Below are 11,774 nucleotides of genomic sequence, written 5' to 3'. Positions count from 1 at the left end.
TTTATTGTTCAGACTTGTAGATGTTATTTATCTTGTTTTGAGTGCACTCGGCCTTCTAACAGAGGTGTCCAAAAATGTGTACAAACCGAAAAATAGTTTTCAGCCCAGTGATGAAAGAGGCCTGGAATGACCATACAGTGCTGGTGCTCAGGCTGATAGTGATACATCACAGAGTCTGTGCTTCAGTGACTTCTAGTACAGTCCACACTGTACCTCAACAGAGTCAGTAGAATAAGTCAATAAGAGACCAACCAGTTAAAACGAGTACAAACAGAAGCTGAATGGATCTTGAGCATGGATTTATGGACCAGGATTAACAAAAAAATTTTAAGTGTAAAGGGTTCTGGGTATTGGAGCTTAAAAGCTTAAGCAGTTCTTCAGTAGACATTTTGAGGGACTTTCAGTAAACCATTGGCTCAAGCTTGCTATGGTCCAGACTTGCAAACAAATGGTGTACACTGGAAGTTTGTAAATGGCAACCTTATAGAAAAAATAACTCATACCTCTCAGATCTTTCAGGCTGTAAAATCGTCATCTGTATTATGCCCGAAGGAAGATCGATAAACAACATTCAGGGGCTTCAGAGTGAGAACAGGGGACCACCAAAAAAATCATATTACTATTATCCAAAAAGGAGAGAAAAACATCATCAACTTCAATTCATCAAACTCTCTTTGTGTGGATTTAAATGCATAATGCACATTTGCGCAAAGTACTCCTCTTTCTCAGTGTATAATCCCATCTTACTTTGAAGCAGCCTGCTTTGTATCCAATACAGGAAATCACATACAGTGCACTATAGTGTGAATAATCACAGGTTTTAACATGCATCACAGATCTTTGCGAAGCAACACCTGCCAGTGTCCTATTCTAGAGTCACATCACATCTGCATCATCTTCTCTGACTAAAACTGAAACGCGAGATGAGAAAGAAAATAATTTAAGCTCTTTGCATTTTACCAATTAAATAAATATCAATTTGGCACAGATTAAGAAGTGATACTGTACAGCTGTCTATGAAGGAGACAGCTTACAGGTATTCAAGTAAAAAACATTCACTTCCACTCTTACTTTGCGCAAAATGTGTACAAAGTATCTACAGCCCCTTGAAATGATGTAAATATTAAATCCAAAAACACAGCTCATATTTAATTTGTGCTCAAGGAGCTGAAACGAGAGGATAAGCCAGTAGATGGCGCTAAGTGATCATGGACGAGGAGCGCTCTTGATTTCAACAGGAGATAAACATCCTTATCTGTACAGTCCTCATACATAAAAATATAATATAAAACAAGACAAGTTTTTGAGTTTAACACAGCAATCAACTGCTTTCAATTAGTCTTTCACATGTGCTCTTTTTTATCTTAGTTATCACTGCGTGACTTTTCCTCACTCAACCATTATTACATCACTGTGACTGTACTGCTCTGTGGAGCTGATGCCACATCTGTAGAGCTGTTTCTGCTGTTAATTAAATTCACTTTAAAGCTGCTGGTGGTTCAGGTGAAAGTGTAAACCTCAGCAGTGCCTCTGTTCAGTACTGATTAGGATGAAGATGAATGTGTTAGTCATTTTATGATGCATGCAAAGAGCTCAGATTTTGCTCTGCTCACTCGGGCTTTAAATGCATTTCTCTGCTGTAATTGATGCTTTGTTTGTGAAAGTAATCACTCTGCTTTGTTTAGAAAGGGCACGAGTATGCACAGCTATTAATATGCTCGAAAATCACACACACACACACACACACACACACACACACACACACACACACACACACACACACACACACACACACACACACACACACACACACACACACAACACACACACACACAAAGCTTAAATCCTTTCAGATGACAGCGAGGATCTTTTCCCCCCGTCTCGTTACTCCTCCTCCCTTTGATATAAAACAGCTCCTTCATCAAGTTTAAAAAACGTGATGAAATAAGAGTGATTTGGATGATGCCTCCTCCCATGCAAGACTGCTCATCTCCTCAGCTAATGTCTTCAGCTAATGACTTGAACTAAACACAATTGCAAAAAGTGTCATTGTGTTCAAAAGTATCGGACAATAGTTTTAATGGCACACCACAGTAAAAGCCAATTTTACAAATGAGCGTTAGATCAAAGGCACTGTCAAAGTAACAACAGCTGTAACAGAGGATTAGAAAACAGGGAAGTAGAACCATTAAGTCCTCACAGTATCCAGCTTTAATTACTATTATCATTCATAGTTTGTCAAAATGTCTTCAGTGAAAAATGTCTACCATTACTCACATTCGCTTTGACACCATTATACATATCCACCGATTCTTTGGTTTCCTTCCCTTTATTTGAAATGTGTTGTGCTCAATACATCCAGTCCCTCTTTTTTCACACATGCTGACTGTTAAGTGTTACACAATGTGTGTGTGTGTTTTTTTTAAATTGTTTTTCTCCCTTCGTAAAGGGTGGATCTGTCAACAGAAAGTATTAAAAATGGTGAAATAAACACAATATGCTCGACAGACTGCCAGCAGGGAAGCCAAAATGAAACAAACACATTCCTTTGTTCTTCTTTTGCATTAGAAAAAACACACCGCTCTGCTTATTAATCTAATAGTGCCCCAAAGAAATCACGACACAAGACTGTAGGAAAAAACTCCTGAAAAAACTCTTATATGCAACATGATGCGAGCAATGTGCAACCTAGATTTATCAGTAACTACGCAGCTGTATGCTCTGCGGTCAGGGATATTCTGCTTGCTGTGGCTTCTCCTCTCAGTATTTTAATTCCCTCCTGGATTTCTCTGATGCTGATTGAAGACATTTTGATCCTTGCCGCCTTTGTTGCTAATCTCGTGTAATTTAATTTGACACAAAACCCCTCCTGCAGTTTTTAAACCCTCAAACAGCCACACTTATCTCCCTGACTCCTCCCACCACTCAGTCAGAAACACAGTTATGCATTTCTGTTAATACTACCAGCTTCTGCTCTGAAACAATTACACTGCCCTGACTGCCTATCCATATTACCAGCAGAAGATGCGTTAGACATATTGAATAATTATTTAACAATACAAGATGATAAGATCTCTACCTTAAGTCTCACAGGACAATGAAATTTAAAAATAAATATAAAGCATTTGTAGATGTACACAGTCGTGGTCAGACGTTTACATCCACTTGTCATGAACATGAACGTCGTGGTATTTTGGGGCTTTTAAATGTTTCTTTGGAATCTTTATTTCTCAGGATGGAATAATTGTACAGCATACATGTTTAATGAAGTGAAGCTTTCAGTGAACTCAGTGAAGATCTAAGAAGGTTTCTTGAAGCCATTTCTAAACAACTGCAAATTGCAAGATCACCAGTTCAAACAACTGTATGTCAGTAAGTTATTCAGATGCCTCACCACTTTGCCAAGGTAGGGAAGAAGATGCAAACTGTCACCCTCAAGTGAGAGGAAATTGATTAAGATGTTCAGGAATGACCCAGGAACCACCAAGGCTTAAGCCTGCCATGAACTGGAAGCTGCTGGAGCAATATCTACATTGTTGACAGTGAAGCACGTTTTAAATCACCATTAACTGAGAGTGTCCCAACCAGGACAGAAGCCACTGCTCCAGAATCGACACAGTCAAGCTTCAGTGAAGTTGTAGCTGCCCACAAGTATAAGCCAAATAAGGAGGAGAAAAATTGACCAATTTCAATTACAAGAGGTATGTTTGAAGGATTAAAGGGGAGGGTTTCAACTCTAAGAACATTATACGAACTGTCATGCATGGTAGTGGTAGCATCATGCTCTGGGGCTGTTTTGGTGTCACTGGTACTGGTGCATACAAGGGGATGAAATAATGAAAGATGGCAACCTCCAAATTTTTCAAATTCACCTCAAATCAGCTACAGACACAATTGGTCATTCCAACAAGACAATGATCCCAAACATATTAAAGAAAATAGTATTGGAGTAGATAAAGCAGGCTAACATTAAGCTTCTGGATTGGCCTTACTGAACTCAAACCTCAACTGTTCCAAGAAGAGTGGCCAAATATCCAGCCAGAGTTATGCCAGAAGCTTGTTGATGGATACCAAAAGTCTCTGGTTGAAGTAAAACTTGCTAAGGGACATTTTAAACCTTAGTATAATTTTGACCTTGTGTGGAGAAAATCCAAAATAACTTCATTCAATATCCAGTTCAAGTCACTATAGATGTATCATGTACTATCATTCCACCTTGGGAAAAGAACAGTTCAAAGAAATCTTTAAAAGCCCAAACTGGTATTTGACATTGACATTTATGCCCATACTGAGTGGATGTAAACTGACTGCAGCTGTACATAGGTAGCTTAGATATTTCATTCTTCAGCAAAAGCCCATTATTCCTTGAATTTACTTCTTGCTGTTACAGCCAACATCCTCATCCATTTGCCTTTTGTTTTCAGCATTTACTTGTGTACATCACTTTACAGGCAGTCAATTAAAAAAAAAGGGACAAATTATTGATGGCAATGAAAAGCAAGTTTTTCTTCTCAGTTATTCACGGATAAATTGGTTGTTAGGCTTTCACATATTATATATTCCTATAATTAATAACTGAAAACACTCAATAGATGTCATGTTATATTTCCTTGCTGCTATGAAATTGTCAAATTACACACTGTACAGAAAATGTCACTTTAAAAAAAAATCTGGTTGTTGGAAGGAACGAAAATGAAAAAAAAGATTTTTTCTGTCTTTATTTCAAAAAAATAAAAATAAATAAATAAAAATCTAGTGTAAAGCAAAAGTAAAGCATTTTTCAAATTCTCCAAAGCTTCATGCACCCATTTAAACTATTCAAAACTGAACCCTTCCAACAAAGAAGTGACACATTTTAGAGGTCACTCATTTACTCTTAGAGGTAGAACGAAAATAGGAGATCTTTTGTTGCCACAGCATATTTAACAGCAATTGTTTTGGGAAATTTCTCTAAAGAGTATTTGATTGCCTCACCAATGGTAGAAAGTTTGAAACAGAACAACAAATGTCTGAAAACACTGATAACTGGATAAGCTGAAAGGAGAGCATACTTTACTGTAGCTGCTCTGACCTGCACCTGATTCAAGACCCTGTGTGAGCTTTGTTGGATTAACTCATTAGTTTACTGCTTTGCTGTCCGTCCCACTTTGAACACCCATTTTTGATAAAAATATCTACATAAGTCTTTTTACACGCAAATAATATCCCTATGTTGAAATGATAATTTGATTAAGGAATATTATGTAGGTATATATATACACACACTGAGTAACATGTTGACACTTAACACTTAATGTAATCTCAGTTGATACTGATTAAATTACCCAAACCAAATGGCATGCGTTGGGTGTTTTTACCACCACAGCTGACATGAGTATATGTAGACTGTGCAGTGCAGTTAATTTCTTTTCTTCAGAATATTTCAAAGTTTAAAGAATGTGTAAATTGATTTTTCCATAGAGATGGTGGTTTTCAGTTCTTCTTGATACAGGCTGACTAAATCTTGATGAACTCAAATCTTCTACCCGACACTGAAATTCCAAACTAAAATTGTGTAAAACTGAGAGTTTTGCATTATACCTAAATGGTATGATGCTAAATTGATAATCCTTCAACCTTTCTACCTCATGTCAAATATGCCCGTTAATTTTATATTGGTGAACAGTGCCCTTGCAATGGGCCTTTAACAAAAGTGATATATTGAGTCTGACAAGTTAAAAGCAGCTTCCTCCTGTCAGGTACGGTAAGAATGTCCTGGACAAGAAGTGTATACCAGAACCTGCGCAAAGCTCCTTGAACTTGTTCTGTGAACTTCATGCACAACAGACAACTTCCTGCCAAATGTCCTGAACCTTTTAAACTCATTATCCACGTCAGACTTTCCAGTGTATCCTCCACTGAATCATCAAACCAGTGGAGCAAAAACACATCTAATGATGCAGAGACAATTTGATGTGTTTTGTCCAAACTGTGTTCTGCATGAAGAGCAATGTGTTTCCACACTTCGCCTGAGATTTCAGTGGGTGAAAAATTTATTATACATCTAAAATACTCTAAGTAGATTTCATGCATAGGAATCATTAATGACAGTGTAACCCTAGGATGTTATGACCTGGCTCAAAAGCCTCAGCGCAAAGTGAAGACTGAAACTAGAGTTTGCAAAGATATTACTTACTAAGCTCAGCTACAAATGACAGCCAAGAGACCATAACAAGCTTTGGCAAGAAGTGGTGTCTCCCCTCTAAGCTGACCTTAGGGATGCATTAATCCACACCTCATAAGCTATAGACAATCAGCCATGAATGCCCAGACATCCAAAGACTTTTGGACTGCAAATGCAAGAAGAGTAGGGGTTGCAGAGGGCATAGCTACTGAGTCCTTTTAAACTCTCTTTGTTACATATTTTATGGCACAAGTGAGAAGGAGCAAAACAAAATAAGTTCTGAGTAGTGCAACTAACTCAACCCCCCCAAAAAACCCCAGAATGGTTCCCATTGGTGCTATTTTATTATTGCACTGACCATCAATGATATTATCATTATTAATGGCAAGCCTAATGAAGTTAATTTATAAAGATGAATCTAGCTAATCACAACTGACAGATGAATGTAGATTAACAGGGCAGTCAAGTTTCACACTACCTATGAAGCACTGGTTGCTTTTGGAGGCTGGAGTTAGGTTTAGCAAGGCTAAAATGGTTGGCCGTCCACCAGATGCAAGGTGAAAAAGGATCAAAGAGCGATCCTTGTTCCTGAACTGTAAATTGTAATTTTCCAACAAAGACAAATTCGGTGTAACATCTCACACTGATCTTTTCATACCTCTCATGGACCAAATGAACTTGGTGAGGTCTTTGCTATGTAGGAGAAGTAGAATTTATACTAGAGCTGTTTTCTGTCCTCTGTGTGAGATCCCACTCTGGCTCATAAATTATATGATGTTTTTCTAACATTTGCATCTCCTTTCATAAATCTTATGTGTTATTTTGTTAGTCACCCTTGTTCCATGTTTCCGGTTCACCTTTTCCCTGCCCTCCTGCGTGATTGCTTCCTCCGCCCTAATGGATCGCACCTGTGTCTAATTGTCTCCCTTGTGTATTTGAGGAGCATGTTTTCCCTCCCTGCTCTGCCAGATTGCCTAATATGTACTTAGTGATGCAGCAATTTCCTAGATTTTCTATGTTTTTGACTCCGTCTGTTCATCTTGGCTAGGCTGTTTAGATTTCCTTGTGCCAAATCCATTTTTAGTTCAGTAAACTGTTTTGCCCTTACACAGTATTCATATTTCATGCCTTTATAGTATGGTCTGGGTTGACCTCTATTTTAATCTCAGTTAGCTTTCTGTTATTTCAGAATAAATTGAGTTTAATTTGCCTAATTTTAGATTTCCAGATATCACATGTGCTTGTACTTGCAAGTGCATCTCTCGTGACTGTTATATGTCCCTGTTTGTTATGCCTACCATATGCAGTTAATTCCATAAATATTTGGAGGCAACTTTTTCTAATTTTGGTTCTGTGCATTACCACAAGGAATTTTAAATGAAACAACTGTGATGCAGTTGAAGTGCAGACTTTTAGGTTTAATGCCGTGGTTTGAACAAAAACATTGCATAAAAATGTGGGGGAACTAAAGCAATTTAAACACAATCCCTTATTTCAGGAGCTCAAATGTAATTGGACAAATTAAATAACTGAAAATAAAATTTTAATTTCTAATTCTTGGCTGAAAACTCTTGAAGTCTTGAACTCATGGACATCACCACATGCTGGGTTTTCTTTTTAATGCTCTGCCAGGCCTTTACTGCAGCAGCTTTTATTGCTGTTTGTTTGTGGCCCTTTCTGTCTGAAGTTTAGTCTTCAACAGGTGAAATGCTCAATTGGGCTAAGATCAGGTGACTGACTTGGCCATTCAAGAATATTACACTTCTTTGCTTTAATAAACTCCTGGGTTGCTTTGACTGTATGTTTTGGGTCATTGTCCAGCTGTATTATGAAACACTACCCAATCAATTTGACTGCATTTAGCTGGACTCGAGCAAACAGTATGTCTCTGAACACCTCAAAATTCATTCAGCTGCTTCTGTCTTGTGTCACATCATCAGTTAACAATAGTGTCCCAGTACAACTGGCAGCCATGCACGCCCAAGCCATCACACTGCCTCCACTGTGTTTTACAGATGATGTGGTATGCTTTGTTTGGATCATGAGCTGTTTGTGCGATCACTCTGGTAGAGGTTGATCTTGGTTTCATCCGTCCAAAGAAAGATTTTTCTAGAACTGTGCTGGGTTTTTAGATGTTTTTTCAGTACAATTGAGCATTTCTATTCTTGAGGCTTATAAATGACTTGCACCTTGCAGTGAACCCTCTGTATTTACTTTCATGCAGTCTTCTCTTTATGGTAGACTTGGACATCAATGAGCCTATCTCCTGGACAGTGTTGTTCACTTGGTTGGCTGTTGTGAAGGGTTTTCTCTTCACCATGGAAAAGATTGTGCGATCATCCACCACTTTTGTATTGCGTGGGGGTCCAGATCACCAGTGCTTTCTTTCTTTCTCAGTATGTACCAAATGGTAGATTTTGCCACTCCTAATATTGTAGCAATTTCTTGGATGGGTTTTTTCTGTCCATGGTGAGAACACAGACATTTTTCATGATAGTGTCAAGTTCCCTGTTCAACTCTGTCACTGCTGCCTGATTTAAAAAGAAAATAAATCACAAATACATTAGAATATTATACATTTTCAAGAGGTCCTAAATCCCCCACTTTCCACTGGGAAATCCATTTGAGTACATTTGGGTCAAATTTGTCCTACAACAGCCTCAATGCACATAAAATTTTGTCACACGTTATGCACATTAAAATTTTAGACCACTTTAAGAAAAGTAATCACATTTTAAGCTAAAAAAAAAAAATACATTTATGGTGTTTGGAATGCTGTCAAATGTCAAAATAAGTCAGTCTTGACCTGAACAGTATGTAAGGTTTAACTCATAACTGCTGTTGAATCCTAATACTGTGTCATCCCAGTCTGGAGCTACCCAGTTCTAGGGGCGTTTTGGAAATACTTATCACAACAATTTCTAATATATCAAAATCTCACAGTGGCTTTGATCTCAAAGTTTGGATATTAGATTATATCAGCTAACTTGATATGACTCAGCATGACAAGTATTTTATCATGCTTGCAAGTACTGGAAAAAAGGAAAAAGAAAACAGTTTGAGTTGAGGAAGGGACACAGGAAACAGAAAGTGGATAGTGGAAGAAAAAGTTCATGGGTTTGGCTGAAAGTAGAGGGAGATTACACACAGACCAGACAGATTTATTCTGTTAAGGCTGAGACCCCTTCTCTTGACCATAACCTGGTCAAAAATGAGGCTGGACCTGGCTTATCTTTAGTGTAGACAGCTGTGTGTTGACTGGAGACTAAGGATGGAAGAGGCTGAATGTCTGAGAGAAGAGGTTCTCAGGACTGAGGGTTTGTAGCTGGATGGGAGTAAATCTTGGCAATTTGTGGAATCTGTATAATCTAGTGTGTAATTACACTTTCGTAACAGTCTGACCAACCGGGCTTTATTCTCCGTGTTCTCCAGTACCCGAGAGAATATTTTGAGCAGCCGATGCTCTCCTCCCTACACGGCTTATGATGCTGAGTTAAACGTGCCGTCAGACCCATGACAATATCTGCGCTAAGTTTAATTGTATATACCACACAAAGCATTTAAACAAATGATAAACATTGTGTGTTGAGCAGCAAATATTTACAACAACAGAGACTCATAGCCTCTCTGCTCTGATGAATGTATGTAAATGCTTCATATACAGCAACCGCTCTGTGAATATGAGGCCCGGTGTCAGCTCATTATTCACATACATATACATGGCTGTCGAGGTCAAGGATTCTGCCAGCTTCCCTTTTTAATTTCTGCTCTGCAGCACTTGAATATTAAAAAGGTTCGAGCTGTCGTACACGTTTAATTTCTCATCTTTAGAATTATACGCTCCAATCGAAAGACCGTCATCTTTCTGTTTTAATGGTTCAATTTGCAGTAGGAGAAATATCTTCTAATTCAGGTCAGATTTTAATCTTTTTGTTATAAAACATCCCCCGCTGCCAATGAACCTTGTCTCTCTTATTCATTAATCAAGCTGAAATTATTCAGGTGATTTGCTTTGAGAGCTGATCACCACAGGGAGAAAAGAACAGTCTTTGCTGCATGCGTTATTTACAGACGCTGCCATCTAAAGATGTCAACTCTCAACAAGTTAATGAGCATATTGAAAGAGCAGATATATTCCTTTATTGTGAAGGTGGGATGTAACTAAGAATTACATTCACTCAAATACTGATTTTAAATGAAAACAGCTTGCAAATTATATGTAATAAAATGAGACTATATATTCAAGAAATATTTTCATACACCTTATGAGTCGAGCAGAATGCAGAGCAACTTTTAAAGCGGGTGTGGCTGCATAGCAAAGTCATTGGAAAGGCTCAAACAGACTGCTAGTACCAGCCATTGTTAGTGTGGTCAATGTGCATGCTCCATCATCCAGGACTTGTTCATCAGGACGTAGCGCTTTCAGAGGGAGAAACGTTTCGTCACTCGGATTAGTGACTTCTTCAGTTTCACAGCCATTGCTAACTTACTAACTGATACTGAGGTGGTACACTGGCGGTTTAGGATGAGAGTGTTACGACCCGGCTCAAAAGCCACAACATAAAAAAAAAAGAAAAAAAGATGAATACCAGAGTGTTAGTGAGAAGAGGTTTTTTCTTGAAATGGAATACCAGGTTGGCTAAAATGGCTGGTGCCACCAAGGCAAAGACAAGCGAGCTCCTGGGAAGCTTGCCTCAGGTATGCTTTTATCCACACCTGACTAGGTGTGGCCAATTAGCACCAGCTGAAAACATTGAGATGATTAGGGGCTGCAGAGGGACGTAACAGAGAGTAAGTTGTGACATCTGTTCCACTGAATCTTTAAACATCTGTCTGTGTGGTAAAGAAACAACATCTTGTGTTGACTTTTCATTCTCAAACTATCACTGAGAAAGTCGGTATAAGTTTGTTTGATTTACTCATATGTTAATCATCTCTCCATTAAAAAAATGGAGAGCTGTTCATAATCTCGAGACTTTTAAGGACCCACCTCTACGCTTTGCCTTTCGAATTAAACAGAGCTTGATATCTTAACTTTTTTTTTTGTAAATTAATGAATTATTTTCTTCATATTTTCTGTGTATTTTCTTTGTTGCTGTGCAGCACTTCGGTGCAACTTGTTTGCATTCACGTTGTGCTTGACATTGACAAAGAGAAAACAAACCAGAAGGTGATACCACAGATATGTCAAAGCATATTGCTGTCAATTTATCTCAAAATAAAATGAAAATGTTTGAGGGGCTTGCTTTTTTACTTGTACTGCACATTTTTCTCTCTTTGCGACAACCAACAAATGCGTCCGTTTTTAGTTTTCCTTCAGTGTCCTTAAAGTTCATAAGACTGCAGATAAAAATAAGAAATCATTCTGACCTCACAAGTGTTAGTATTGCCAAATATCCCCATATTATATAATTACATCCATGTAATTGAAAAAAAAAAGAAAAAAATGACAAAGTTAATAACATTGAAAACATTAACATTACTACACTAATGCTTCAGAAGTGCTAAAATGATGTAGGTCTCTGAACAGTCACAGATTTATTTCATTATTGTGTGTTTATTTTTGATTTTCAGATGAACAGCACGATTAATGGCAGCCATGGCAGAGCTA

The sequence above is a fragment of the Haplochromis burtoni genome, unplaced genomic scaffold (assembly GCF_018398535.1).
Source record: "Haplochromis burtoni strain Fernald_Lab_line unplaced genomic scaffold, NCSU_Asbu1 Contig_757, whole genome shotgun sequence".
In the NCBI taxonomy this organism is placed as follows: domain Eukaryota; kingdom Metazoa; phylum Chordata; class Actinopteri; order Cichliformes; family Cichlidae; genus Haplochromis; species Haplochromis burtoni.
This window is presented reverse-complemented; position numbering follows the sequence as displayed.